Source organism: Taudactylus pleione, unplaced genomic scaffold (genome assembly GCF_031769625.1).
Source record: "Taudactylus pleione unplaced genomic scaffold, aTauple2 ptg000326l, whole genome shotgun sequence".
NCBI lineage: Eukaryota > Metazoa > Chordata > Amphibia > Anura > Myobatrachidae > Taudactylus > Taudactylus pleione.
The window spans coordinates 9500429-9518450 of record NW_028284727.1 but is presented as its reverse complement, the minus strand read 5'-3'; positions in this window follow the sequence as shown (position 1 = coordinate 9518450).

Sequence of the window (18022 nt, the reverse complement as noted above, 5' to 3'; positions counted from 1 at the left end):
TCAATGGTTAAATAAATCCAGATCCAAAACCAAACCACTTGAGGGTATTTTTGGCAAAACCATAACCCTTGAGGGTGATTTTGGCAAAAGCAAAACCAAAACACAGCCTGGCCAGGATAGCGCATCCAATAGAAGGCTGACCAGCAAAGCTTTAGCCCCATTATTATGAGTTACTTCTTTGCCCATCTTCTGCTTGACCCATCGTTTAATATTAGAGATCTACTTTTTGCAGGTGTCTTCTGAGCAACGGATTGGCTTCTCAGCAGTCATGGCTGAAACACCTCCCCAAATTGTGTTTTTCTAGGGTAATGATGTGCTGGTCAGCCTGACGCCGCAAATAGCAAATAGTGTGATTTTTATGACCTCTTGCAACAAGGCTAGGTTCTCTGCAAATGTAAATTCTACATTGCGGCCAGCTGTGGTATTGTCCCTATGTGTGGACACCTCATCATTGTCCACATCACTCAAATATTGTGCCTCCTGAGCAGCAACCTCCTCTACCTTACTCTTTCCCTGCACTTCTCTGCCCAGACATCCTCTTCTTCCCTTTCCTGGACAAACACAAAACACAAATAAAATAAAAGACAAATAACACAAAACTACACTACCTCCAAACACTGAGCATACACACACCACAAACACACACAAACAGTAACAGGACTTAAAAAAAAACAGATTAAAAAATAAGATAAATATAAATAAACCAAACAAGTACAAGAACAGGACAACTTAAACACCACAAGCAACAATCGCAAAAACTACAGTATCTCCACCAAAAATACACCAACTTCTCACTTCTCACTGTCAACCCCTAATACTGAAACCCATGAGGTATGATCAGTTTAGAGTGTATTCATAATGGTTTGGGCTAGAGATATGCGCCGGGACAGTTTTGCTGGTTTTGGCTTTGGTTCTAATTCGTCGTCCGGTTTTGGTTTTGGATTTTTCACAAATCTGCAGCAAATGTACAGGTTACATCTGGTTTGGAACATGTACATGACGTCATTTACTGCACATTGTCATTATAGCCAAACTTTAAAATTTTTGTTGATTTTTCTATTTTGCACAGTATTTCACTAAAATATTTTTTTTTCTATAAATGTTTCTGTTTTATCCTGTCCCATATCATGGAATTATATGGATATTGACCTTCTGTGACAAAGGAGTAAAGATTTTACCACTTTATATTCAAAATCAAAAATATTTGTGCTGATTCCATCAATATATTTACAAATGTCATCTGATACATTAAACACAGAACAGTTTTCATATTAAATCCTTTGGTTAAGACAACTCTCATATCCCATGCCTTAAATTTGCATTATTTAAAAAGAGAATACTTCTGAGCATTTTTTTGTTGCATTTGGATGGTGTTTTTTTTTTCACTTTACTGTGCCCCACATGCTGGCAATGCACCCCTCTCGCACAGTTCAGTACCTTTGCTCTCACACATACTCTTTGCCTCTCACACACAATGTGTTACACTGACACTAACCTTTTCCAACTTTTCTGCCTGCAGTAGGGATTGCCATCTACCTTCAATGGTCGATGGTTTCATAATTGATCTCAGAGATCCAATGGTTCACCACCATAAATGGCAGACTGGGAGCAGATGGTTTCTTGCACTCCCTGATGGCATGGAGCTTAGCCTCACCCCCGGTGTCCTGCTAAGCCCCAACCCTAATGCTGATCGACCCGCAGCCTGCCATAACCCCCAGCAGCAGTGCCCATAGAGGGTGCAAACTATTGATGGTTCACCATAGATGGTTTTGTGCCATTGATGGAACCATTGATAGGCACCCCACTGATGGCCATAACCTGCAAATTCCTCTTCACTAACCAGCAGCCTCATTTTTCTCCAGCTTCCTCCTTTCACAGCAGCCAGTGTGTGTAGGGGCATGTCTGTGCTCCAAATGTCTGAGTGACTGTGTATGATGTGTCACTCAGTTAATCAGAGCACAGCAGACACTGCTGAGGAGTTCCTGTCCTGATCAGGAAACTCATCAGCATTACAAGCAAAGTAGCAGTATGTAAATGCAGCAGCGGTGAATATTTTTCTTCATTCAATTAAAACTGGTAGCCAGTTATTCCAGCCCAACGCAGTCCAATAGGAACCAGCCCAAACATGCTTTGGCCCTGCCCCCCAATGATAGTAAATTCCTCTCAGCATTCCAGAAGCCTGTGGTGGAACTCTTAGACCCTCCAACATGACCATCAGGTACAAAATGCTCTGCCCCTAGACTTCCATTTTAATTTGATTGTGGCCAACTGTGTTGAACTAGTTAATTGACAAGACAGGTGTTTCAACACAGCTGACATAAATCATAAATTAAGAGAGAAGTCTAGGGGTATATATATATATATTTTGTAGGAGGTGTGTAGACCGGCGCACTGGTTAACGTCTTTAGAAACGTATTGCACTGTTTGTGCATAGGTGTTTTTTAGAACAAAGTACAGTCTGTATAGTGCTAACACGTATGACACTTTTATCCCTCTGGTGGAGGTGGCAGCAGTCTTCCCAGGTTCCTGAACGGCAATCAGGGTAAATAGGATCTGGAAGTGGAATTGAGAAAAGGCATGCGCCTAATAGTGTAGTATTTAAAACAAGAAAACACGTGCTCAAAAATAAAATGTGCGTACCAAATAATAAAACTTTAAAGCTTATCTGTGATTCCTTCACTGGGGTTCCATATGGTGAAGTGTGTGTGGTCCTCCAACAGGTCAGGAAAACCTTAGCAGGGGAGGCTCAAACCGAGCCAGATAGAATGCAAATATAGTGTAGTATTTTTGTTTACACAGCACATATAGTTAATTAAATATATATTGCGTACCAGAAGAAAACTTGAACATCTGCATGTAATACTCTGATATCTCTTCTCTAGGATCCCATGCAGGCCCTCATAATCCGCACACGGATGGATAGGGTTAGCCTCAAACAAGCAAAGAATGACCCTTATCACAAGTGAGCTTTTTCACAAACAAAGGGGTCTTTTAATCACATTTACAGGGATACAGAGTATAACAGGGGTTAACAAAAACATAAAAGTTAGAAATGGTAAAATGCTTATCTGCAATATATTCAGCAGAGTGGAGAGGTACTGGAGCAAGGTCCCAACGCGTTTCATCCTCTTAGACTTCCATACTCTCCCGAACTGGCGGCACTCGCGGGACTGATAACCAAAATATTCACAGATACTGCTACCACAGCAGTCCAACGTTTCAGTTTATTTCAACTTTTTTCAAGGACAAAGTACAAAAAACACTCTTACCTTAAATAGACAACACCACTGTGCTCGTTCCCCTCGCGGCTCGCTGCTGACCGGGACTGTCGCCTCCCGATGACGTCACAATGTCAGGCCAATCCCAGGCAGTCAGCGAATCCTAGCAACCCAGTGAACACAAAGAAAAAGCCATCACCAAAAACATAGAACGGAGACATACAAACAAATGTATACTCCAAATACATCCAAGTAAAAATGACACTATAAGTGTAGAGTTAAAAGCTCCTAGAAAACAAAGACATACTCGATCAGCAGTGGCTTGTTAAAGAATCAAAACTACGCAAATGTTGCACAGACATCTATTGTACAGTAACAGTATTTATAGAAAACAATTAAATGATAAATATTCATTGAGACCATGTGGATACACAGAGTTTAGTTTGTGTATCCACCTTGCCTCCAATTACAACAGGCGTTTTTCATGATCGCCTCCCCTGATATTAATAGGGACGTGATCTATCATCTTGTAACTTAGAGTCGCAAGGCCATGCCTCATATCTTTAAAATGACGTGCCACTGGCTGGTCATTTTCTTTTCCCTCAAGCGCTTGTCTAATAGCAGATCTATGTATAGCCATCCGTTCCTTGAATTGCCGGGTGATCTTCCCTATGTATAAGAGACCACACGGGCAATGGATGATATACACCACAAAGCGCGAGCTACATGTAAGCACAAAATTGATAGAGAAACTTTTTCCCGAGTAAGGGTGCATAAAAGTGTTACCAATTTCAAGGTAACTGCAGGTGACACAGCCAGTGCACCTGTAGTTTCCGAATTTTTTTGATAGAAAATGATGAACAGGGACCAATTGTTTATTAGATACATCAGGCCGCATCAACCAGTCTTTAATGTTTTTCCCACGTTGATAGCATGGCATGAGTGTAGAATCCTTTAGTTGTTGTAAATCCGGGTCATGGCTCACAATTGGCCAGAAACGTCTCGCAGAATTTGAAAGCTGATTGCTAGATGAGGTGAAATGATTAATCCAGATGGTCTTTCCAGATGTATTTGACTTGGTTTGCCTATTCAAAGTCTCTATTCTAGGCATAGAGAGCACTTTCTGTTTGATTGCTTGTAGTTGTTTTGCTTGGTATCCTCTAGCCATAAATTTTTTCATAATTTTTTCCATTTGAAATTCTGCATCAGCATCCTCACTGCAAATTCTGCGAATAAGTAGCAGTTGTGAGAATGGTAAACCTTTTTTAAGCGGAGCTGGATGGATGGTGGTCCCTGTTCATCATTTTCTATCAAAAAAATTCGGAAACTACAGCTGAGCCATACAACATACTACCAGAGGTAGAAATAATTCAGAAAAACCTGGTACCTCTGCAGCTGTGGCTTGTTGAGACATAGTATGGGATGTCCTGAGCAATACACAGTGTGTATACTGTTAGAATGTAACAAGGTGGGCACCTTAACAATATGACACACAGCAGCCCTGGTGGCACAGTACTCTGTGTATCCAATAACAAGGAACAAGCAAGTAGTTCGGCACTCCAAAAGCAATGGTACTTGGTACGTGACTTGCCCGGGTGCCCTCCAAAAATCACTAAAACACTCTCCCAAACTGGCGGCACTCGCGGGACTGATAACCAAAATATTCACAGATACTGCTGCCACAGCAGTCCAACGTTTCAGTTTATTTCAACTTTTTTCAAGGACAAAGTACAAAAAACACTCTTAGCTTAAATAGACAACACCACAGTGCTTGTTCCCCTCGCGGCTCGCTGCTGACCGGGACTGTCGCCTCCTGATGACATCACAACATCAGGCCAATCCCAGGCAGTCAGCGTATCCTAGCAACACAGTGAACACGAAGAAAAGGCCATCACCAAAAACATAGGACGGAGACTTACAAACAAATGTATACTCCAAATACATCCAAGTAAAAATGACACTATAAGTGTAGAGTTAAAAGCTCCTAGAAAACAAAGACATACTCGATCAGCAGTGGCTTGTTAAAGAATCAAAACTACGCAGATGTTGCACAGACATCTATTGTACAGTAACAGTATTTATAGAAAACAATTAAATGATAAATATTCATTGAGACCATGTGGATACACAGAGTTTAGTCTGTGTATCCACCTTGCCTCCAATTGCAACAGGCGTTTTTCACGATCGCCTCCCCTGATATTAATAGGGGGTTGATTTCTGAAGAAGGTTGACCCACTGGGGATTTATATGGCCCCCGCCAGGCCAGTCTGGCCCTGTTGTAAGGTTTAATATGCTGAGTACAGTAGGTTAGGATATGATGTACCGCACAAGTCAGCATTGCCACACATTGTGTTCAGCCAGTCTGGCTCTTAATATATGAGGTTAATGTATGCTATTGTACAGTATATAACAGTGCAAAATTCTCAATTACTATCTTTTTCAAATTGTTAACATATTCTACATATTTAACATTGTTTTCCTCAAATTTGTCTTCACCCTTAATTAATAAACTCCATTTTCTCCAATCAATTATGAAAACTAAGTTGTATGGCTCAGCTGTACAATGAGATCATCATCTGCAATATGCACACATTTATCACGTGTATAGCCACTGCACATTTTTGCTAGAATTACAACACTGCCATAATTCTGCTGAATTGTGGACAGTATACTGTACTGCATAGTACTGATTACAATAAGCTTAGCTCATGAAAAAGAAAACTATCAAAATAATAGTACTATATATATTTTATTAACTTCAAGCAATTTAACTCAAAATGATTTAATATTTCTTACATGTGTAAAATTATTATTATTATTATTATTATTATTATTATTATTAATATCACAAACTACGTATAAAGATTTTTTTTTTATTTGATCATTTTAGTTTTAACATCTTTTGAACTGCGCTCAAGCAATTATTTTCTTCTAAAACCATAATGAACAAAGTCTTTTATTAATGAAGTACTAATTTAATGACCTGTGGTTACCCTGAGTGAAGACGAAGAGTTTACACATAAAAGACATACACATTTTAAGCTCGGCCTCCCTGAGAAACATCCAACCAAAGCTACTCCTTTACATTTCATGCTTCATTGATGCTTTGTGCACTGTGAATGCTTTTCTGCCTTTGCTGTCTTTGTAAGGACAGCTTGGGCTAAGATGTGATTTACGTGTAAGCCGATTGTTGTTCCATGCGTGGACAGAACATGACCAGTTTGGCTTCAGCCAGTCGCTGCGAGCTATGGCCATTACATCACCATCAGACCATAGCTTAGCCAGACAGTACCAAACAGTCTTTTTCTTGTTAATATTCAAAAGCAGTAAGAATGCCTGAAAAAAGAATATGGCAAGAGCTTTTCATCAGGAACTGCTATTCATTCTAGCTTTGTCATAATAAAATGAATAAAAAAGTCTCTTCTTATTAAGGCTGCATTAAAGATAAGATGCAATCTCCATGCCCATTATTTACCCAACTCATACACTGTAGTGGTGTATGTAACAGCTTTGGCACTCCTCCACCTAGAGGTGCCTTCCTTAAACTTTCAGCATTCCCCAGTAATTCACAATGAAGAATTGTATTCATGCCAACTAAGTGGAGCTGGATTCTCCAGGGGGCTGATTAACTTTTGTGGCTGCATGCACCAAATGGCATGGAACTGTTGTTGTTACTTGGCTTCTTTCTAATAAAGTAAATGTGGACAACTATATTTATAGTCATTTTAAATTCAATTATTGCTAAGAAGATTGAAATGCAGTATTCTATCAAAGGAAAAACCCACTTGTTTAAACAGTGTTTCTTCCCTTAAGCATCAAGGACGTTACTCAAAGAGAGGGCACACATAGCAAGTGTCCTGTAAATGCTGTCATGGCAATACAAACATAATATTGTGTAACTTCACTCTTTGTTTGGAAATGTGGATGTTTCTTTGCAACAACATGTGGAACGAGACAATTTAGCACAATGACAATAGGTGGACATGATATTATGGGGCTGATGCAGGCAGAGGCGGCCCTAACCAATTAGGTGCCCTAGGCAAGATTTTGGCTGGTGCCCCATCAGATAATCCCAGGTTCTCCCCTCACAGCTCCACTCTCCCCTTACAGCACACTGCTATAGCTAAAGAAAAAAGGGACAGGTGTTAGGGAAAATGTCTTTATACCCCCACCTCAGAAGGCATTCTATAGGGCACATTCTTCCCTCACAGCACTCCTCTTCCCTCACTGCACAGCACCCGCCACCCAACACAGTACCTCTAACAGCACAGATTACAGCAGAGCACCCCTCACCCAGCACCTCTCTCCCAGCACAGCACCCCTCACAGCACAGATTACATCTCAGCACCCCTCATCCATCTCAGCACCCGTCACCCAGCACAGTATCCCTCACAGTTCAGATTGCAACACATCACCTGTCACCCAGCACAGTACCCCTCACAGTACAGATAACAGCACCCCTCACCCAGCACAGCACCCATCACCCAGCACAGCACCCATCACCCAGCACAGTACCCCTCACAGCACCCATCACAGTACCCCTCACAGTACAGATTACAGCACCCCTCATCCGGCACAGCACCTGTCACCCAGCACAGTATCCCTCACAGTTCAGATTGTAGTACATCACCTGTCACCCAGCACAGTACCCCTCACAGTACAGATTACGGCACCCCTCACCCAGCACAGTACCCCTCACAGTACCCCTCACAGCACCCGTCACCCATCACAGTACCCCTCACAGTTCAGATTGCAGCACCCCTCATCCGGCACAGCACCTGTCACCCAGCACAGTATCCCTCACAGTTCAGATTGTAGTACATCATCTGTCACCCAGCACAGTAGCCCTCACAGTTCAGATTGCAGCACATCATCTGTCACCCAGCACAGTACCCCTCACAGTACAGATTACAGTACCCCTCACACAACACAGCACTCGTCACCCAGCACAGTACCCCTCACAGTACAGATTACAGCACAGCACCCCTCACCCAGCACCTCTCTCTCAGCACAGCACCCCTCACCCAGTACAGCACCACTCTCCCAGTAAAGCACCCCTCACATAGCACAGGTCACAACACCCATCACTCCTCACCCAATACCACTCTCTCAGAACAGCAACCCTCTCCCAGTAAAACACCCCTCACCCAGCACAGTACGGATCACAGCACATCATCCATCACCCCTCACCCAACACCCCTCTCCCAGCACAGTACCCCTCACAGCACAGCACCATCACCCCTCAGCCAGCACAGCACCCCTCACAGCACAGATTACACTATAGCACCCATCACCCCTCACTCAGCACAGCACCACTCTACCAGTAAAGCACCCCTCACACAGCACAGATCACAACACCCATCACCCCTCACCCAACACCCCTCTCCCAGCACAGTACCCCTCACAGCACAGCACCCATCACCCCCTCAGTCAGCACAGCACCCCTCACAGCACAGATTACAGTATAGCGCCCATCACCCCTCACTCAGCACAGCACCACTCTACCAGTAAAGCACCCCTCACACAGCACAGATCACAACACCCATCACCCCTCACCCAATACCACTCTCTCAGAACAGCAACCCTCTCCCAGTACAACACCCCTCACCCAGCACAGTACAGATCACAGCACATCATCCATCATCCCTAACCCAACACCGCTCTCCCAGCACAGTACCCCTCACAGCACAGCACCATCACCCCTCAGCCAGCACAGCACCCCTCACAGCACAGATTACAGCATAACACCCATCACCCCTCAGCCAGCACAGCAACCCTCACAGAGCACAGTCAGCACCCATCACTCACAGTACAGGCTGACCCCCACACCACACTCTCTGCATATAATTTGCAGGGAACCCATGTAGGCTGTTGTAGCACATCAGTAGAATGGTAGCCAATGATTGCAGCTTGTTGTTACCCCCTACCTCCTATCTTGGTGACCATCATCATCACCAGTCAACACACTGGGTTCCTTCTTAGCAATGTGGATTATGGGAGTCCACCCATGCCCATGCCCCCTGGGCCCTCACTCCTAACATGTCTCCCCCTCCCCACCCATAGCAGTGTCATAAACACCCTGAGCCCCCATTTGCCATATGCCTCTACCTCCTACCCTCCCCAATAGCAGTGTCATCAGCCCCGAGCTCCCACACCCCCTTGTCTCTGCCTCCCCTCTCCCCCATAAGTGTTATCAGCTCCCAGAGCCCCACTTCAAATATATATCTGCCTCCCCCTCCCCCACAGCAGTATCATTAGCTCCCTTAGCCCCCACTCCCCATATGTCTTTGTCTCCCCCTCCCACAGCAGTGTCATCAGCCCCCACTCACCATATGTATCTGTCTCCCCTCATCTAGCTCTTACCTTTATTCTGTGTAGCTGGGGCAGGGTCCTGCAGCTCCGCGCGTATTGTGTGGCTCCTCTGCAGCTGCTCAGTGCTCAGCCTCGGCTCAGGCAGAAAGTGAAAGTAAACACACTTCCTGTCTGTCTGAGACGAGCTCTGGCTCTGTGTTCAGCTGCTGTAGCCTCCTGACTTCTCCTCCTGGCTGGCTCGGATCGCTTAGATAGCAATCAGCACCGGAGCCAGCTCAAAGACAAAAAATTCTACCGCTGGCTCTAGGCTTGGAATTCCCCAAGGCATTGCCTAAAATGCCTATGCCTAGGGCCAGCCCTGGATGCAGGATTGAACAGTGATGTTCTCATGTAGGCAAAGTTTAGGAAGGATGTGTACTTGCAAATGTTGTCCATGCAAAGCAGCATATAAGCATGAATAAGCCTGTTAGGTGTATCTTTTGCACCTAGTCTAGGGTAAATGCAAGTACTTACTGATGATAGTGGCGTATAATAAACCAAGCACATATTTTTCAGATTCAGGGGCAGGTGCATCTCGAGATACAAGTAGTTTTTGCATGTGCAAAAATATGCTATGCCCATTTCTGTTGAGTAATGTACATCCATTTTACTTCCAACTCTGCATCAGCTGCTATGTATGTATTTCTTTACTGTGAGAAAGGAGCAATCATGTGCCCCAAGCCAGTGGCGTAACTATAGAGGGTGCAAAGGGTGCACTTGCTATGGGTTCTGGTGGCTTAGGGGGCCCGCCAGCCTAGCAAGCTACCCCCTGCACCCACAGGTAAAACTGCGGGGTGGTCCAGGTGTACACCGGACCACCCATTAGAATCGCTGCTGCTGCATTTTTATTTGTAAATCCTTGTGACTACAGAACATGCTCAGCCTCAGACGATCAGACATTCAGGCTGCTCAGCACCATCAGCGGGAACGCACACAGAGTGACATGACCAGTGGCGTAACTAGGGTCTTTGGAGCCCAGGGCAAACTGAAGAACAGCGCCCCTTCCCCTGTTAGCACGCCTAATGCGTGCGGCAAAATAAATGGGCGTGGTCACATACCAAAGGGGCGTAGCCAATACAAATGGGGGGTGTCAACATGACACACCACTGATTTATCATCACTCTGGGAACATTAATTCCCAGCCCTTATGCACCTTATCCATACGGTGGTTGCTCACAATGTGGAAGCTCTGAAGAAATATATCCTCCCTGGGAAGATGGCGTCATCAGTCAGTATTCAATATTCATGTAGGTCACATCATCCGCAAGATGCCTGTTTGTGTAGGAATATTAAGAAGGTCATCATCATACAACAGCAGTTCAACCAGACTCATTCCCCTTGTGTAACTTCCGTCCCCCTGTGTCATCTCTCAGCCACACCATCACCTCCCCCTGTGTCGTCTCTCAGCATACCATCGCCTCCCCGTGTTGTCTCTCAGCACACCATCATCTCCTCCCTGCATTGTCTCTCAGCACACCATCACCTCCCCCCTGCATAGTCTCTCAACATACCATCACCTGCCCACCGCATCATCTCTCAGCATAGCATCGCCTCCCCCCATGTTGGCTCTCAGAACACCATCACCTCCTCCCTGCATCGTCTCTCAGGACACCATCACCTCCCCCCTGCATAGTTTCTCTGCACACCATCACCTGCCCACTGCGTCATCTCTCAGCCACACCATCACCTCCCCCCTGCATTGTCTCTCAACACACCATCACCTGCCCACCGCATCGTCTCTCAGCATACCATTGCCTCCCCCTGTGTTGTCTCTCAGCACACCATCACCTCCCCCCTGCATCGTCTCTCAGCACACCATCACCTGCCCACCGCATCGTCTCTCAGCATACCATTGCCTCCCCCTGTGTTGTCTCTCAGCACACCATCACCTCCCCCCTGCATCGTCTCTCAGCACACCAACACCTCCCCCCTGCATAGTCTCTCAGCACATAATCACCTGCCCACCGCATCGTCTCTCAGCATACCATCACATCCCCCCTGCATTGTCTCTCAACACACCATCACCTGCCCACCGCATCGTCTCTCAGCATACCATTGCCTCCCCCTGTGTTGTCTCTCAGCACACCATCACCTCCCCCCTGCATCGTCTCTCAGCACACCAACACCTCCCCCCTGCATAGTCTCTCAGCACATAATCACCTGCCCACCGCATCGTCTCTCAGCACACCATCACATCCCCCCTATGTCGAATCTCAGCACATCATCATCCCCCGCAAAATATAAAATTTTTGTGGACTTGTCGAATTTCCACATATGTATTTGATGGACTCAGTCACACACAAACACACACAGAGATGCTGACACATATATACACATACACACTGACACATATACACACACACTGACACAGATACACACAAACACACACACACACACACACACACACAGATACTGACACATATACACACACACACTGACACATATACACACACACTGACACATACACACCCACACACTGACACAGATACACACACTGACACAGATACACACACACTGACACACACACACTGACACAGATAGATACATACTGACAGACACACACACACTGACACAGATACACACTCACACACACTGACACAGATTCACACACACTGACACATATACACACACACATTGACACATATACCCACTGACACAGATACACACATACTGACACAGATACACACACACACACACATTGACACATATACCCACTGATACAGATACACACATACTGACACAGATACACACACACACACACACACATTGACACATATACCCACTGACACAGATACACACATACTGACACAGATACACACACACACACACACTGACACAGATACATTGACACATATATACACACTGACACATATACAAACACACCCACACTGGCAGCCTACACAGACACACTGACACAGATGCATGCCACCCCCCCCCCCACCCTGTGTCCCCCCTGCGGCAGTTCAATACACAGCTGCACTGAGTGGTGAGCAGAGGTCTCTCTCTCCCTGCGGCAGTTCAATACACAGCTGCGGTGAGCATATGTCTACCCCCAACCCCCCCCTGCAGCAGCTTAATGACCCCCTCCCCAGCGGCAGTTTACCATTAGAAACACCATCAGTGAGCGGAGAGAGTGCCGGGGAAGGAAGGACCACTCTTCACCTGGCAGCTCTCAGGTAAGCAGGATACACAAAGGGAAGAAAGACTGCCTAGGAGGGGCTGCATGCTTCCGCTGCAGCTCCCCCTACAGTCAGCCCAGCCAGCACACTTGTTAATGCCTGCTGCTTGCTAATAGCTCCTGTGAAGTCAGGAGTCCACAATGGTGGCAGGGGTTGGGGGGGGCAAGTGGCTGGTTCAGGTATGATGCCCTGGCCGGTGGCGCCCCCCTCTGCTGGGCCTGCCACAGCACCCAGGGCACGTGCCCTGCTTGACCCCCGTAGTTACACCACTGGACGTGACATCATCACTCCCATCTGCTCTAGTATGAAGAAGAGATGAGGACGGAAAAGCGATGGCCGCAGCAGCCAGAAAGCAGCAAGAAGATGCTGCCAGTTACAGACAGCTACTGCAGGAGACAAGTGGCCCCAGCATATAATTTTGCAAGACTTCAAATCATAGTTGGGTTGACCTCTCTCTTACTAGTTACCCCACATTAACTAGTTGACCACAATACTAGTTACAATATCATGTGGTGATTTTATTGGGGAACCCCTTAAAAATGTTGCTATGGGGCCCACAAAGTTCTAGTTACACTCCTGTCCCAAGCTATATGTTTGGTTTAGTTATGAGGATAAGATTTGCACACAAAGTCTAGACTGTTCATATTTGAATTTTATTTTATGTGGTTGTGCAGGATAACTAGAAGTGTACAACATGTGATAGACAAAACTACAAATAGGTGTGGTACATTTTGCTGACATTCACTATCACAAAGTGTATCTCACTGTTCCCACAGTGCCAACACATCTGTGCATCTCGTTGCATGCTACACACTGTTCCCACATTGAGAGCACATACGTATATCTCGTTACTTGCTACTCACTGTCCAACTACCGCCATATACCAGTGATGTCCGGTCAAGTGAGGCAGAGCATTTACTGTCAAAATTAGGTATACTCCACAGTTTCTACTATAAAGATTTTAAGAAAAATGTAAAGAAAATATTATAAATATCTTCTTTGTTATTCTAATAATTTTTATAGTCAAAACTCTAGAGTAAAAAGTGTATGGCAGGTGAGGCACTGCCTCCCCCCTGTCCAGCTTTTCCGCACATCCCTGATCAAAACACACCAAATTTCCAGCACTATATACTGTTGCACCTTTGTATAATGCCCACATGAACCCTCGGGTTCATATATGTAACTGTAAATCTGGCTCTGATACTAACCAGTGCCTCCCCAGCCATTTACCTCACTTTACGTCACTGCCGTATACCCCAGTTTTTTAAAAGTGTCAAGACTTCAGTGTACAGGTATGTCCTCATACATCATTGTTGCTGTTGCACCAAACAGCCTCTCTCAGTGAGAAAGATCACTTGCTACTCTACTAGCATAGAGCATATTTATTACATCTTTTTTTAGCCGTACATGCTTCTTAGTCGCAAGGCAATGTGACAAGTATGCACCAGGAAACTGCACTAATTAATTTCATATGTGACACATATCTGTGCGTGACTGAGTCTCTGAATATACTGTATATAATAAGTGCTATGATGTAGCAGCCATGGCTTTTATCCTCTCCACGTTCCATTATGCTTTACAGTATATACAGACTCAGTCACACACAGATGTAAAAGTATTGCATATCAACATCAACAACATCTCCCTGTGCATCCTAACCATAATTGCCAACATTCAGCTCCCTCCTTCCGGAGGGAGCTGAATGTCTGAGCAGAGTGGGGGGCATGGCCGGGTAATGATGCTGCATTGGAGGTGGGGCCGCGCGATCGCATTCACAAGAAATCGGCATTGTGAAGCAGGGGGCAGAGCCACGATGACGCGATTAAGCTTGAATCGGGTAACCGCCCCCCCTCCGCTGTGGGGGTTTCTATTAGTAATCGGGGGGGGGGCAGATGGCAGCCGGGCGGTTTGCCTGCCTTTCCGGGGAGTCGGGAGTGGCACCCAATATTTGGAAGGCTCCCGACCAAATCGATAGGGTAGGCAAACCTGATCCTAAAGCTGGCCACACACTAAACCAACTTACATCCAACCAGCCAACTAGTTGATTGGTTGGAATGAAAATCTGGTAAGGTATGAAAGCAAATGACAATCAGCAATTTACTCGCAAACGCCGGAAAATGGACAAAAACTGTTACTTAAACAATTGTTTAGATCAATCATTTAACAAACTTGTCTGCCGACCATTTTCATCTGTTTTCTGGCATTTAGGAGCAAATTGCTGATCATCAGTTACTCCCATACGTGACCAGATTTTCATTCCAACCAGACAACTAGTTGGATGGTTGGATGAAAGTTGATCTAGTTTGTGGCCAGCTTAACACATATGCCTGGTGTTAGCAGAGTCACACAGGACCTGGAGGCTCACTCGCACCAGGCATTTCATGCCACTAGGCATATTAAGGTTACACATCTATACCTTATTGCAGTGGTTCTCAAACTCATTCCTCAGGACCCCACACAGGTCACACTTTCCAGGTCACCCAGCAGGTGCACTGGTGTAGTTATTACTCACTGACACATTTTAAAAGATCCACAGGTGGAGCTAATTTCACTTGTGATTTTGTCAGGAGACATGCAAAACATGCACAGTTTGGGGTCTCAAGGACCGAGTTTGAAAACCTGTGCCTTATTGCATGCTACCTCAGTGTTCCCTCTTAATTTATGATTGCCATCACCTGTGTTGAAACTAGGGGTGTGCACCGGCCACTTTTCGTGTTTTGTGTTTTGGTTTTGGATCTGGATCTTTCTTCGTGTTTTGGATCTGGATTGGTTTTGCCAAAACCACCCTTCCGTGTTTTGGGTTCTGGGTTTTGTGTTTTGGATCTGTATTTTTTTTTTAAAAAAGCATAAAAATAGCTTAAATCACAGACTTTGTGGGTTTTTCTGCTCCTATTCAATTATTAACCTCAATAACCTTCATTTCCAGTCTATTCTGAACACCTCACACCTCACAATATTGTTTTTATGGCCAAAAGATTGCACCGAGGTAGCTGGATGACTATGCTAAGCGACACGAGTGGGCGGCACAAACACGTGGCCCATCTAGGAGTGACACTGCAGTGGCAGACAGGATGGCAGTTTGAAAAACTAGGCCCCAAACAGTACATACTGCAAAGAAAAAAAAGAGGTGGAAGATGGAATTGTCCTTGGGCCCTCCCACCCACCCTTATGTTGCATAAATAGGACATGCACACTTTAACAAACCAATCATTTCAGCGCCAGGGTCTGCCACATGACTGTGGCTGAAATGATTGGTTCGTTTGGGCCCCCACAAAACAAGCTGGCAATTAATGTGTCCCTGCACAAACTGGCTCTACGGAGGCAAGATGTCGTCCTCATCCTCCTCATCCACCGATTCCTTGGATAAAACAGGAAAAAGGGATTTAGGTGTCCCTGGACTGCTTACGGTCTTAGCCAAAGTTTCTGAATTTGACAGTAACTTTTTATGAACGCGCTGCAGGTGCCGTATAAGGGAGGATGTTCCTAGGTGGTTAACGTCCCTACCCCTACTTATTTCACCTTTACATATGGTACATATGGCAAGACAGTTGTTGTCCGGATTTGGATAGAAATATTGCCAGACCAAAGAGGTGGAATGTTTGGTCTTCTGCCCAGGCATCACCGTGATGGGCTTTTTCATCCCAAGGACAACAACTGTCTCCCCCGGAGCCTGATTTAAACAAACCACATCACCATCAGAATCCTCCTCGCCAACTTCCTCCTCAGTGCCAGCTACACCAGTATCCTCATCCTGTTGTACTTCAACAGTGACATCTTCAATTTGCATATCAGCAAGTGGACTGTGGGTGCTCCTTTCAGCACTTGCAGGAGGCGTGCAAATGCCACCTCTTCCCGTCCAGTGCTGGGAAGGTCAGGCATCACAACCACCATCACACTTGGACTCTCCTTGGGGATTTGTGATATCTTCTTAGAACGCACAGTTCTTCGCTGTGCTTTTGCCAGCTTAACTCGTTTGATTTTTTTAGCGGGAGGAGGGCTTCCATCGTCATGTGAAGCTGAACCACTAGTCATGAACATAGGGAAAGACCTTAGCCGTTCCTTGCCACTCCATGTCGTAAATGGCATATTGGCAAGTTTACGTTTCTCTTCAGATGATTTAAATGTTTTTTTCAAGGTCATTTTCCTGAACTTTGCCATTTGGGATTGTATGTGCCCTCTACTATGACATTGGGCATCGGCCTTGGCAGACGATGTTGATGGCATGTTATCGTCTATGTCATGACTAGTGGCAGCAGCTTCAGCACTAGGAGGAAGTGGTTCTTGATCTTTCTCTATTTTATTTTTATCGGAGAAAGTTTGGTCCTCCATTTATGTTATATCGATTTGATATATACGTGCGGCTAAGACGCACACAAACACACAAAATATTTTTTTATGTTTGCTGGAGAGTAGTGCACTTTGTGGGTTACACCACCCTTTAAGAAATGAGCCAGCCGGCTCTTTACTTATGGGACACAGGCGCTCGCTTGGTGCTGCTCCTTTGTTGATGCACGTGTGGCTACTGCGCACACAATTCACAAACACAGAAAATATTTTTTTATTTGGTTTGGAGTGTACTTTGGGGGTTACAGCACCCTTTAACGGTCAAGCCAGCCGGCCCTTTACTTATGACACAGGCGCACGCTTGGCACTACTTTGTTGATGCACGTGCGGCTACTGCGCACACAATTCACAAACACAGAAAATATTTTTTATTTGGTTTGGAGTGTACTTTGGGGGTTACAGCACCCTTTAATGGTCAAGCCAGCCGGCCCTTTACTTATGACACAGGCACACGCTTGGCACTACTTTGTTGATGCACGTGCGGCTACTGCACACACAATTCACAAACACAGAAAATATTTTTTTATTTGGTTTGGAGTGTATTTTGGGGGTTACAGCACCCTTTAATGGTCAAGCCAGCCGGCCCTTTACTTATGACACAGGCGCACGCTTGGCACTACTTTGTTGATGCACGTGCGGCTACTGCGCACACAATTCACAAACACAGAAAAAATATTTTTTTTTTTAGCACTTGGGGGGAGCACCCCTGACGGACAGAGCACCCCATGGACAACACTACAGCACCCCTTTAGGACTGGGTCATTGCACAGGACTTTGGAGTGGACACAGCCCCTATGGACAACTGACTGCACAACACAGTCCAGCCAGCCCCTATGGACTTTGAAGTAGTGGACACAGCCCCTATTAACAACAGCAGCACAGCACAACACAGCCAGCCCCTATGGACTTTGAAGTAGTGGACACAGCCCC